This window comes from Panthera tigris, chromosome X (genome assembly GCF_018350195.1).
Source record: "Panthera tigris isolate Pti1 chromosome X, P.tigris_Pti1_mat1.1, whole genome shotgun sequence".
Taxonomy (NCBI): Eukaryota; Metazoa; Chordata; class Mammalia; order Carnivora; family Felidae; genus Panthera; species Panthera tigris.
In genome coordinates this window covers 74,425,361-74,438,986 of record NC_056677.1, presented here as the reverse complement: position 1 = coordinate 74,438,986, position 13,626 = coordinate 74,425,361, and positions in this window count along the sequence as shown.

The window sequence follows — 13,626 nt, the reverse complement described above, 5'->3', positions numbered from 1 at the left end:
CAAGTGTTCATGGTCTTTCCAAATTTTTTCTTGTGGTTGATTTCGACTTTCTTAGTGTTGAGGTCTGAAAATATGTAAGGTATGAACTCGATCTTTGTGTACATGTTTAAGGGGATTTGTGTCTGAGCATATGATCTATCCTGGAGAATGTTCCATGTGCACTGGAAAATAATGTGTATTCTGCTGCTTTAGGATGAAATGTTCTGAATATATCTGTTAACTCCATCTGGTACAGTGTGACATTCAAAGCCATTGTATACTTGTTGATTTTCTTCTTAGATGAACTGTCCATTGCCTTAAGTGGGGTTTTTAAGTCCCCTACTATTATGGTATTATTATCAATGAGTTTCTTTACATTTATGATTAATTGATTAATATATATGGGTCAACCACGTTGGGAGCATATTTACAATTGTTTGATCTTCTTGGTGTTTAGACCCCTTAATTATGACATAATTCCCTTCTCTTTTCTTGTTGCCATCTTTATTTTAAAATCTAGTTTGTCTGATATAAGTATGGCTACTCCAGCTTTCTTTTCAGGACTATTAACATCATAAATGGTTCTCCATCCCCTTATTTTCAATCTGCAGGTGTCTCTAGGGCTAAAATGAGTCTCTTGGTAGCAGCATGTTGATGGATCTTGTTGTCTTATCCATTCTGATACCCTGTGTCTTTTGATTTCAACGTTTAGTTCTTTGACATTTAGAGTGAGTACTGAAGGATATGAATTTAGTGCCACTGTGTTGCCTATAGAGTTGGTGTTTCTGGTGATGTTCTTTGGTCTTTTCTAGTCTTTGTTGCTTTTTGTATTTTTTGTTTTGTTTTGTCTTTTCTCCACTCAAAAAGTCTCCCTTAAAATTTCTTGCAGGGCTGGCTTAGTGGTCACAATCTCCTTTAGTTTTTGTTTCTCTGGCAAACTCTTCATCTCTCCTATTTTGAATGACACCCTTGTGGATAAAGAATTTTTGTCTGCATATTTTTCTGGTGCAGCACATTGAATATATTCTGCTATTACATTCTGGCCTGCCACGTCTCTGTGGATAGGTCTGCTGTGAACCTGATATCGCTTCCTTTATAGGTTAAGGACTCTTTTCCTTTGCTGCTTTCATAATTCTTTCCTTGTCTGTGTATTTTGTGAATTTGACTATGATATGCTTTGGTGATGGTGAGTTTTTGTTGAATCTAATAGGAGTTCTCTGTGTTTCTTGGATTTTGATGTCTGTGTCATTCCCCAGAATAGAAAAGATTTCCACTATAATTTGCTCACATAACACTTCTATCCTTTTTGCTCTCTCTTCATCTTCTGGGACTCCTGATTTGGATGTTCTTCCTTTTAAATAAGTCACTGTGATCTCTAAACCTTTTATCTTGAACTTTTACCTTTGTTTGCCTATATTTTCTGCTTCCTTATTCTCCATAATTTTGTCCTCTATATCACTGATTCGCTGCTGTGCTTCATCCATTCTTGTCTTCATGGCACCATTTGAGATTGCATTGTGGTTATAACATTTTTAATTTTGACCTGACTAAATTTTGTTCTTCTATCTCCACACAAAAAGATTCTCTGTTGTCTTCTATGCTTTTTTCAACCCCAGCTATTATTCTTATTATTGTAGTTCTAAATTCTAGCTCAGACATCTTACTTACATTTGTGTTAAGTCCCTGGCTGTCATTTCTTCCTGTTTTTTTTTCTTTTGAGGTGAATTCCTTCATTTTGTCATTTTTGACAAAGAAAAAAACATTAATAAAATAAAAAATTAAAATTAAAAAGTTAAAAACAAAACAAAAAATCAAATAAGGGAAAGTAGATCCTAGTTGTGTTTCTGGTTGTTGAAAGAAGCTTGATAGAATATATAAAAAGGGAAAGGAAATTTTTTAAAAAGTTAATTAAAAATTGAAATATATATATATATATATAATAAAATAGAGATAAAATAAAATAAAGAAAATGAAATAGAATATTTTTTTAAAAAATAAAAAAATAAAGTAAAATAAATCAAAATATTTTTTTCTCTTTCTGTATCCAAGAAAGAGAAAGAAAGGAAAGAATAAAGAAACAATTTATGTAAAACAGAAGCAAAGGAAATGAACAAATAAATGAACTTGCAAACAGAGTGAAACCCGAATGAAGTTGCATTCTTAGAATATTTCCCCTAGAACTGAATGAAGTTTCCCCTAGAACTGAAACTATGAAACCCACTATATTCTGTATGTTAAGCAGATGGAGCTACTTGTGTTGGTCTACCTGGAGATGTGCTTGGAGGGCCCAGGTGGGCTGGGCTTGGTGTAAGGTCTCTGTTCTCCACTAAGTGACACTACTTAGCTTACTGGGGTGGACCAGTATGTGTGCATGCATGGCTGTGTGGGACAGGTGGAAATGGCTTCACTCTGCTCCCTAGTGTGTGTTGCAGGAACTTCCAGCTCTTACAGACCCGTGATTAAGCTCCTCCTTTGTCTCAAGCCTTTGTTCACTCCCTGCTTCTATTCTGTGTCCAAGCTGTCTGACTGCCAGGTGGCACCTCCTTCCAGAGTTTTATCTCAGATAGCATTGTGATTCAAAACCCCACATTTCAGACACCCAGGCAGCTTGGACCCACACTGACTTTGGGTGAGTGTCTTACTGTGTAATGCCTGGGTGGAAGTTTACCCCAGAAAACGTTCTTACAATCATGCAGTGACAAAAGTTCAGAGATTATGGCAAATCACAACACACATTTGATGCCAGGTTTTGCTGCACTCTGGCATCTTTGTCCCAATATCAGCAAATGTGTCTGTTTTCTGGGGTCCACTGGGACCTTTGCCTGTGGGGAGGCTGTATGGCCTCTACAAAATGCACTCCAAGCATGGGAACTGCTTCTCCCTTTGTGGCACACAGACCTCTCAGAATGAGCTGCCTACTCTGGGGATATATCCTTCTTCTTCCCAGAGCATTGCCAGTCACTGAGCTCCAAACATTCAGACTCTGGACTCTACCGTTTATAGAATCCTGGTGGTATTGAAACCTTCTCCTTTCTTCCTATCAATGGTTTTAGGGAACAGATTTCTTGGTCAGTACCTTGTGAATGTTTTCAATCTTTCTTTCCATGTACTTTCAGGGGGAGTGTTTTCTTGCATGATCCCAAAATGCCACACTCTCCTTTCTCTTTCTCTGTCCTCTTTCCATGAAAATGGACCCCTAATTTCACAGCCTTTCTCTCCCACATGTCACTTCTCTGAACTATGTACCTGCTCAGTTCTGTGGCTCAAGGTATGCAGATTGTTGTGTTAATCCTCAGAACAATTTCCTAGGTGTTCAAAATGGTTTGGTGCTGATCTCGCTGCATTTCAGGGAAGAGATAAGCTCAGGGTATCCATGCGGTTACACCATCGTAATTCCTCCCCTATTACATTTAATTTAAACCAAAGAAGACTTACTTTGCTAGATTTGTATACCATATGTCACCAAATAGCAGATTTTCTGTTTTAGAATGTGTGTAAATTGCTTGTCAAGAATAAACTTACTGATCTTTACTATGGTTATTTCTTCACAAGTGATACTCAGTTCATGTTTGTTACAGACATATAAACATGATATCTTCAATACACCATTTCAAACCTAAATTTTATCTGGATTTTCACAATATGCATTCAGATATGCAAAAAATATCTTTGACTAGTTATTAAATTTTAAACTGACAAAAATTCACTTTATGGAATGCTTATATAAATGCACAATAAATGTACCTTATATAAAGGTACAATATATGTAAGAAGTATTAAATTACACATACCATAAACCTCAAATCATCAGGTATATATTTAGAATTACAGTCTTCCCTCAGGTATTGAACGACATCCAGGAAATTGTGAAAGATGATGGCAGCCACTGTCATTGATGCTGGAGGCAAACCAAACTGCAATGTCTACATATAATTAATCACAGAGCCCTTAGACCTGCTTTTATCACCATCTCCAAAATCAGATGCCATGAGTACAAGATGAATAAGCATAATGTTATGAAGAATTGTGAGCAGTGATGATAGGAAAAGATTGTGAATCATGTAGACAAACCATAGGATAGTAGTTGCCCACAAAATATAAGCAGAGGCAAATAGGGAGATCACTATTTCACCTATTCAAGAAACTTCCCCTATGCACTAAGGTAGCCAGACACTGCTGGGTGCTGGTGATACAAAAATAAAGTAAATTCAAACTTACTTAACAGGGAGCTCCCTGTATAGCAAGTGAAGCAGAGACATAAATGTTTAATCACATTGTGATAGGTGTTACAATAAATAAATGTGCAAAGTGTGATTGGTAACCCCAAAAATAATCAAATGCCAAAGAGACTGAAAAACTCTTCACAAAGGAATTGCCACATGATTTGGGGCTTAGTAGAATAATGAGAATTGTCCAGTTGGAAGAGGAAATCAAAGGAAGTATAGGTAGAGAAAAGCACAGCTAAGAGAAAGAAACACTAAAAAACAGGCAAAAAACAAACAAACAAACAAACAAACAAATGAAAACTGCCATTCATGCTAACAGGGCTACATTTAGTGTGTTCAATAAAACTCTTGGTGAATGTTGTGAAGGCAAGAGGTTAAGAAAAAGTAAAATTGAAGTGACTAGAAAAGTAGTTTTTAATCAGATGATGAAACTTCTCATCTACCATGTTAAAGAGTCTAGATTTTACCCTGCAATCAACAGGGAACTCAACAAAATTTATGAAAAAAGAGTAATATGATTAGAAGTGTGCTTTAGAATGTTATATCTATGGAGTGTGAAGGGGTAATTTGATAAGGAGGAATGCAGGAATGAAGAGGGAAAATACCTATCATAGGACCGAGTTATAATAATATACACAAGGATTACAAATCTTAGTGCTTTCAAACCCAGCAGAAGAAGAGAAATAATAAAGATCAGAGCAGAAATAAACAATATAGAATCTAAAAAAACTGTAGAGCAGATCAACGAAACCAAGAGTTGGTTTTTTGAAAAAATAAACAAAATTGACAAACCTCTAGCCAGGCTTCTCAAAAAGAAAAGGGAGATGACCCAAATAGATAAAATCATGAATGAAAATGGAATGATTACAACCAATCCCTCAGAGATACAATTATCAGGGAATACTATGAAAAATTATATGCCAGCAAATTGGACAACCTGGAAGAAATGGACAAATTTCTAAACACCCACACTCTTCCAAAACTCAATCAGGAGGAAATAGAAAGCTTGAACAAATCTTAGTGCTTTCAAAGGCCAGGCAAAGATTGTAAATGTGAGGCTGGACTCTGCTCCCTACAGACATTGACTTCAAGTAAAACTAAATAAACAAATAAACTATCCTGGCCAAGCATCACTTAGGATAGAATTTGTTCAGAAATGTTAGCTCAAAAAAATGTAAGAAAAAGGATGGTAACATTTTGAATTATAAAAGATGAAAAATGAAGGATGAAGAAATGTTGAATTCCATATCTGAGTGTTGAATAGTGTTCCAGCTATTTCTAGATCACTAGGAAATCAGAATATACCTTAAAAATGCCATAATACATGCTCACTGATTCCATCTAGCTAAGGAGAAATTAAGAGAGAAAAACTGCCCCCTGTGTACTGCCAGTGGGCGAGGGGGGGTCTGCATATACTTACAGGTATAAGTCAGTGTCATTAAAACATATACTGAAACTATAGTTTTGTCCTAACAATACAGAAAATTGCCTAGCCTTAGTCAAAGGACAGTTGAAACACTTGGGCAAAAAACAAAATATACAAACAAACAATTATGCTATAGAAATGACAAAGGCCAAAATGATTATATAATTAAGGTGATTTTCAGTTGCAATTCTGCTATAACTTTATATAATTTAACTTCTGTCATCTATAAATATATATATATATATTTATATTTATATATATTATATACAATTATGGTGTGGCAGGGCAGAAAAGATTGCAGACATGAACTCTACATGGACTTGGAGTGAATGAAACATAATGAAGAAGTACAGATACTTGATTCTAAGGATTTAATTATTTCCCAAAAAAAAGAATTCTAATGAATAATAATAACAATAATAATGTATTGAATATATGTGGTACATTTAAGCATGGAATTTACGTGCATCTTTGGTTTCAAAAATTACTGCAATTTACATACATCATAATTACACAAACATAGTATACCTCATATATGCCAGATGATTAATGAATACATTAATTGAACAAATGGGAAGAAAGCACAATAGAAAGAACAGGAAACTTCACGTCAGAAGAAAGATCTGATATGCCTCAAAAAAATTCAAGGGCTGGGGTGCCTGGTGGCTCAGTCAGTTAAGCATCCAACTTTAGCTCAGGTCATGATCTCGCAGTTTGTGGGTTCGAGACCCATGTCGGGCTCTGTGCTGACAGCTTAGAGCCTGGAGCCTACTTCAGATTCTGTGTCTTCCTCTCTCTCTGCCCCTCCCCTGCTTGTACTTTCTCTCTCTCTCTCTCTCTCTCCCTCTCAAATGTAAACAAACATTTAAAATATTAAAAAATATAATTTTATGTTATACATGTATGTTGTATTTGAACCCACAAAGTACAATGAACTAGATCAACCATTTTTTAAATTTAACACTATGATGTCATAAATTACAATTTAATGTAATATTTCAATGTAACATGGTGAACTGGATCCTTCCAAAGTGACAAGTTCTTCTAGAGTTGAAGATAGCACTTCTTGAAAGGTACATACAGATTTTTAGGTCATCAGGCCATTTGATAATAACATGGAATGATGAGTAGTTAAATATGTTTGAAATATATTGTGTTAACGTCATATTAGCCTCAGGACAGTTAGGCTAAAACTGTCAAAAAAATGAAATTTATGAAAGAAAAAATGCATTTGCTGTCAAAAGAGCTCTGCCCTAGAGTCAGGAACATGAGATTAGTACTGTACACAAACTAGCTGGGAGACATTGGGTCACACTCTTTACTTGCTTGTGACTCAGTTACTGTAACTGTTAAATGGGATAACATAGAAAAAATATCAGATGTGGTAATATTTTGAAAGGACAAAAAACTATATACAAATCTAAGGTATTTCTAATGTTATTTTATGGTTTATGGTGCAGATAGATTGAAATAAATACTTAACAGTGTGAACATATTGAAAAAAATTTAACATAGCACAGAAGGGAATATAAAGAAAAGTGAACTCCCTACCCAAAATCCACTCTGTAGAAATCACCACCACTAACAATTTCTTCTCTTATGAGATTTTAAAAAGTAAATGCAAAGGTTTTCTATTAGAATGAAACGTTAATTTTTAAAATTTGCTCATATTTGAAAGCCTGCTTTTTTAAGCCACTGCACAACTCTAAAATCTGATTTACTTTGTAGTTCAGATGTGGAAAAAAAAATAGACAGCAGTCAGAAGAGCTTGTTCAAGTCCTGGCTCTGTACCTTATTAGTTGGCTTGTTGGGTAAAAAGTAAAAACTCCCAGCATATTTTTTTATATCACAAAAAATCAGAATAATATTTCCTCTTAGACTTATTAATGAAGTAAAAACATGAAGATGATTTTTAAACTATAAAGTGAATACTAAGTTGTTATTATTAAACTAGGTTTTAGAAAGGTCCAGGAGGGAAGGGAAAAGGGTGGCTGACCAAATCCTTATAAAACAAAGACCCTTGTCTACAGTCATGGGTATTCACTTTCAAATGTCCCCTCTCTGTAAAGAGAGCTTTCATAGTACTCTTACTTTCTGATCTTATACTCCACTAAATTTTTGTTTGTTGCTCATTTTATTCTGTGACCACCTCTTCATTCTTCTCAGCAGCAAGACAACAAACCCAGGGCATCGAGGCAAAGAATCCTGCAACACTAACAACGTCAGCTTTTCTATAATGCTGTCATTCAAGCATATAATAAACATTAATCTTATATTCTTATAGATATCAACATGACTCATTTTATCAAAGCTACATGATAGAACTTCATACAAAACAACCTGACTTCCAACCTGATTCCAAAGTAGCAGCAATATAGTAAACTGATCTTATTTGCTTCCCATTCTAATTATAGACTATTAATCAATATACTAGGATCTGAATATATGGATTTTAGGACCTATAGAAAAATAAAACCTATTGGTAAGATAATAAAATACTTACAGAAACAAGACCTAAAGTACCTAATCTCATACCTCCTTAAAATCCCTTTGCATTTCCTCAGTTTAGATTGTGATTTGCCTTTCTACTAATTGATATGTCCCCAAACAAACATATTTTACTTCCAATATGGTTATAAAAATCATTAATCAAAGGAGCTGTTTTATCCTGGAAGTTTTATAGTTTTTCAAAGTTGACAATGATAACTTTGAAAAATCATTGAATTGATCCAACAAAAGAAAGATATATATATATCTATATATATATAGATATAGATATAGATATAGATATAGATATATCTTATATATAGATATATCTTATATATATAGATATAGATATAGATATATATCTATCTATATCTATATCTATATCTATATATATATCTTATATATATATCTTATATCTATATATATATCTTATATCTTATATATATATATATCACTTGTTGCTGAACTTAAAGTGTTAAGAAAAAAATAATAGAGTGTTATTATTCAGCTTAGCTCAAACATTATATCCCCAAACAGAACTCAATGCTATTAGTTTCACACTATAAGAGACTACTAATCAATAACTCATCTATTGTCTAATAAGGGCTTAATATCCAAAAGATACGAAGAACTTATACAACTTAACACCAAAAAGCAATCTGATTAAAAAATGGGCAAAGACTTCACCCATATGAGGACTTTAAGACACAGAACAGAGGGGCGCCTGGGTGGCTCAGTCAGTTAAGCGGTCGACTTCGGCTCAGGTCATGATCTCGCGGTCCGTGAGTTCGAGCCCCGCGTCAGGCTCTGTGTTGACAGCTCAGAGCCTGGAGCCTGTTTCAGATTCTGTGTCTCCCTCTCTCTGACCCTCCCCCATTCATGATTTGTCTCTTTCTGTCTCAAAAATAAATAAATGTTAAAAAAAATTAAAAAAAAAGACACAGAACAGATAAACACATGGGAAGGGAAGAAGAAACAATATAAAAACAGGGAGGGGAACAAAACATAAGAGACTCTTAAATATGGAGAACAAACAGAGGGTTACTGGAGGAGTTGTGGGAGGGGATGGGTTAAATGGGTAAGAGGCATCAAGGAATCTACCCCTGAAATCAGTGTTGCACTATATGCTAACTTGTATGTAAATTTAAAAAATAATCATAATAATGTAAAAAAGAAAAAAAACTGGGCAAAGGACATGAATAGATATTTTTCCGAAGAAGAAGACATATGGATGACCAATAGACACATGAAAGATGCTCAACATCACTGGTCATCAGGGAAATGCAAATCAAAACCACAATGACATATCAGCTTAAATCTACCAAAATATTTAAATTAAAAAAAGATAAGGAATGATACATTTTGGCAAGTATATGGAATAAAAAAGGGACCCTCACAAGCTCTTGGTAGCAATGTAAATTGGTAGAGCCCCTGTGGAATACAGTATGGAGGTTCCTCAGAAAGTTAATGGAAATACTATATGTTCCAATAATTCCATGACTGTGTATTTACCCAAACAAAATAGAAACACTAATTTGAAAATATATATGCACCCCTGTGTTTATTGCAGCATTATTACAATAGTCAAGATATGAAAGCAACTTAAGTGTCCATTGTTAGATGAATGGGTAAAGAAGATGCAATACACACACACACACACACACACACACACACACACACACACTGGAATGTTATGCAGCAAGGAAAAGGGGTGGGATGTTTGCCATTTGCAGCAACACGGAAGGACCAGGAGGGTATTATAATAAGTGAAATAAGTCAGACTGAGAATGACAAATAACATATGTTTTCACTGATATATAGAATCTAAAAAACAAACACAGAAACAAACAAACAAATATACAAAAAAGCAGAATGAGACCTATAAATACAAAGAAAAACCTAATGGATGCCAAGGGGAGAGACGTTGGGTAAATGGGAAGAATGGTTGAAGGAGAGTGGGAGATACAGACTTTCAGTTATGGAATGAATAAGTCAGGGGAATAAAGGCACAGCATAGGGAATATGCTCAATGACATTACTACACAATAGCAGTGTATGGTGACAGAGTGTATCTACACTTGTCGTGAGCATGTGATAATGTATAGAGAAGTTGAACCACTATGTTGTACACCTGAAAGTAATATAACATTGTGTGCCAATTACACTCAAAAAATTTTTTTAAAGTCATCCATTGTCAAATCAACCCTAATCTTCAACAAATTTGTTTGATTCATCTATGTTATAGGTATTCTTAAACTCAAAATACTCATTCTGAAGTATTTTCAGTACATATATTCTTTGGCATTGGATAGGTATTACAGATAGTTTGCTACAAAAAAGGAATCTTTCCTTCCCACCATTGATCATGGATAATCCCTCATCTATAATAATAAAAATGTAAGAAATTTTCAAAACCTTAGCTGTGAATCATCAGAAAATGTAATTTGCTCCAAGTCTTTATGAATTCAATGAGTGAAAAAGTCATGCATATTGATTTGCTGTTTATTATGTAATTGTTGGACTGGCACAATTATGAAAAAAATTGAACATATCAGAAGTCACATTAATTTCATTGAAAATTATGTTTTGCTAAAAATGAATTTGAGGCAACTGTGATATTTGATGCACCAAGGAGGAAAACATTAAACAACAATAACAGTTTATTTTAAATGGAATTTCAGTACACAGAATACTGAAATTCAGCAACCCTCTATCATTCTAATTTGCATCCAAAAAATGTCTCCACTTTTGTTCTTAACATTGATGATAATGCAAATAATTTATAGATATATTATGAATGCTTAAATATTAGAATTAGAACTTTAAGAATCACCTATAAGAATAAAAAGGCTACTCTCTAAACCTGCTAAAAATGAAGTCCACATAAATTCTGTTACTATGAGTACAACTGTTCTTCTGTTGTTTTAAGTGATCTCGAATAGTTTTCTACTAGTGTTCTATAGCAAACAACAGTTGTAGTAGTGTTGGCTTTCAAATGACTTTCACTCTAGCGGCAAAGTTTGTTTTATGGCTTAGGCACACTCATATTTGACATAGTGCCCCAAGAGTAAAATAATAAACCATGGATGGCTAGTTACCGTTTCTACTTAAAAAGTGAAGATCTGTTTTTACTGATACATAAGATGTAGCCATAAATGTTTTCAACTGAAATGTTACAAAAAATGTCTGGATCCTCTTTTGAAAAAATATATTTCTCACAGCAAATTGTTAGCTTTCTTACATTTCTCTATACATGGGAGTGATTTCACAAGGCTCCTTTAATGTACAATATTTCATTTTTTCAATATTCCATTTTTGAAGATGTGAAAACCAATTCTGATTTTATTAAGGCAAACATTAACCTGGGTAAAATGTATTTGTATTTCAGTCACTATTCTAAATGCTAAAAATATAAAAGGAACAAAGCAAACCATGATCACATGGAACTTATGCCCTAAGGGAAAGAGCAGAGTATTTCACCTAATGGCTATGTATTTTAAAATATTTTGCATTTTGAAATGTGTTTTGGTCCTCTGAAATGTACTCTGTGTGAATTTAATATGCTGCTATAAATCATGTCATTCTGTTTTGCATCACTTTCAACCCTCTACTCCAGTCAGGCTGTTTTCTTTAGTGTCCCACTTATAAACCACTCCCCCTCCTTTCAAATACATCCATACTTCTTATAATTCAAATTATTCTTTCCACTTTTTGTCCTTTTCATCTCCACTTGTGAGAATTCCAGCCAACTTTTAGAGCAAGTGTGATGTATGTAGTTCAAATTTTACCTCATCCCTAAAACCCTCCCAATCACTCCAACCTTTGCTTATTATTTCCTCCTGTGAAATTTATTTGTACAAATTAATGAAATAATTATTGTATTTCTGATGAAAGTATAAAATTTAAAACTATTAAAATATATCTGAAATGGATTTAGAACATCATCGAAACTAACTTCATTTTATAGCAGAGAAAACGGAGTCTTAGAGACTGAGTGATTTATTCATAGTTAAGCAGATTACAAAGGCAGAATTATGTCTGAAGTCCCAGCACCTGATTGGCAGTAAAGTTATTTTTCCACTCCATCAAACTGCATGAGTTTATTTTGATTGTTTTTTCTGGTCATTAATCTATGTTTTAAAATGATAAGATGAAAACTCTAAATGCCTTAGTTTATAACATTTCCCAAGGTTAGTTCATCTACTTAGAAAGCACAGTGCTTTATTTCTACTGTAGATCTCCCCCACACATCTGCCTCTCAAAAACCATGTGGCAATTTTTATCTGATTAACTATAAATTGTTTTGTTCATCTGTGCTTGTTAAGCTGCTACTGTTTCAAATGATCCTTGTAGGAAACTTTCCTTAAAATCAATCATCAAAGATAATATTTTATTTTGCATAATTCTTTCTCTCTTTTGTATAGCTTCATTATTTTCAGTATTCTGTCTTCTAGGTCTCTAACCTCTGGTTCTTGCAGACTGCTGTTCATCACATCAAGCCTGTTTCCAATTTTATGTATTGTATTCATCATCTTTGATTGACTCTTCTTTTTAACTCTTTTATCTCTGTGATAAGGGTCTCAGTGATGTCTTCAATTCTTTTCTCAAGCCCAGTAAGTATTGTTATGTTTATTGCTGCAAATTCTCCATCAGGTGTGTTACTAATATCTGTTTGGCTTACATCTCACCATGGCCTTATCTTGTCCTTTCATGTGGGATAAATTCCTCCATCTTATCATTTTGTCTCCACCAAAAAATTCGCTAGAACTGATAAACAAATTCAGTAATGTCACAGGAAACAAAATCAACACACAGAAATCTGTTGCATTTTTATACAGCAATAGAAAAAGCAGAAAGAGAATTTAAGGAATCAATCCCATTTACAATTGTACCAAAAACAATAAGATACCTAGGAAGAAACCTAACCAAACAGGTGAAAGCCCTCTACTGTGAAAACTATAAAACACAGAGGAAAGGGATTGAAGATGACACAATGAAATGATAAGACATCCCATGCTCGTGGATTCAGTGAACAAATATTGTTAAAATGTTTATATACTACCCAAAGCAATCTACACATTTAATGCAATCCCTACCAAAATACTAAAAGCATTTTCCACAGAACAACAACAAACAATTCTAAAATTTGTATGGAACCATAAAAGACCCCAAATGGTCAAAGCAACCTTACAAAAAAACAGCAATGCTTGAGGCATCACAATTCCAAACTTCAAGTTATATAAGAAAGCTTAGTGACCAAATCAGTATGGCACTGGCACATATAGTATTGGGAAAACTGGACAGCAATATGAAAAAGACTGAAACTGGACCACTTTCCTACACCATACACAAAAATAAATTCAAACTAGATGAAAGATATAAATGTGAGACTTGAATGCATAAAAAATCCTAGAAAAGAACACAGGCAGTAACCTCTTTGACATTGCTCTTGGCAACTTCTTTCTAGATATGTCTCCTGGGGCAAGGGAAACAGAAGCAAAAATAAAC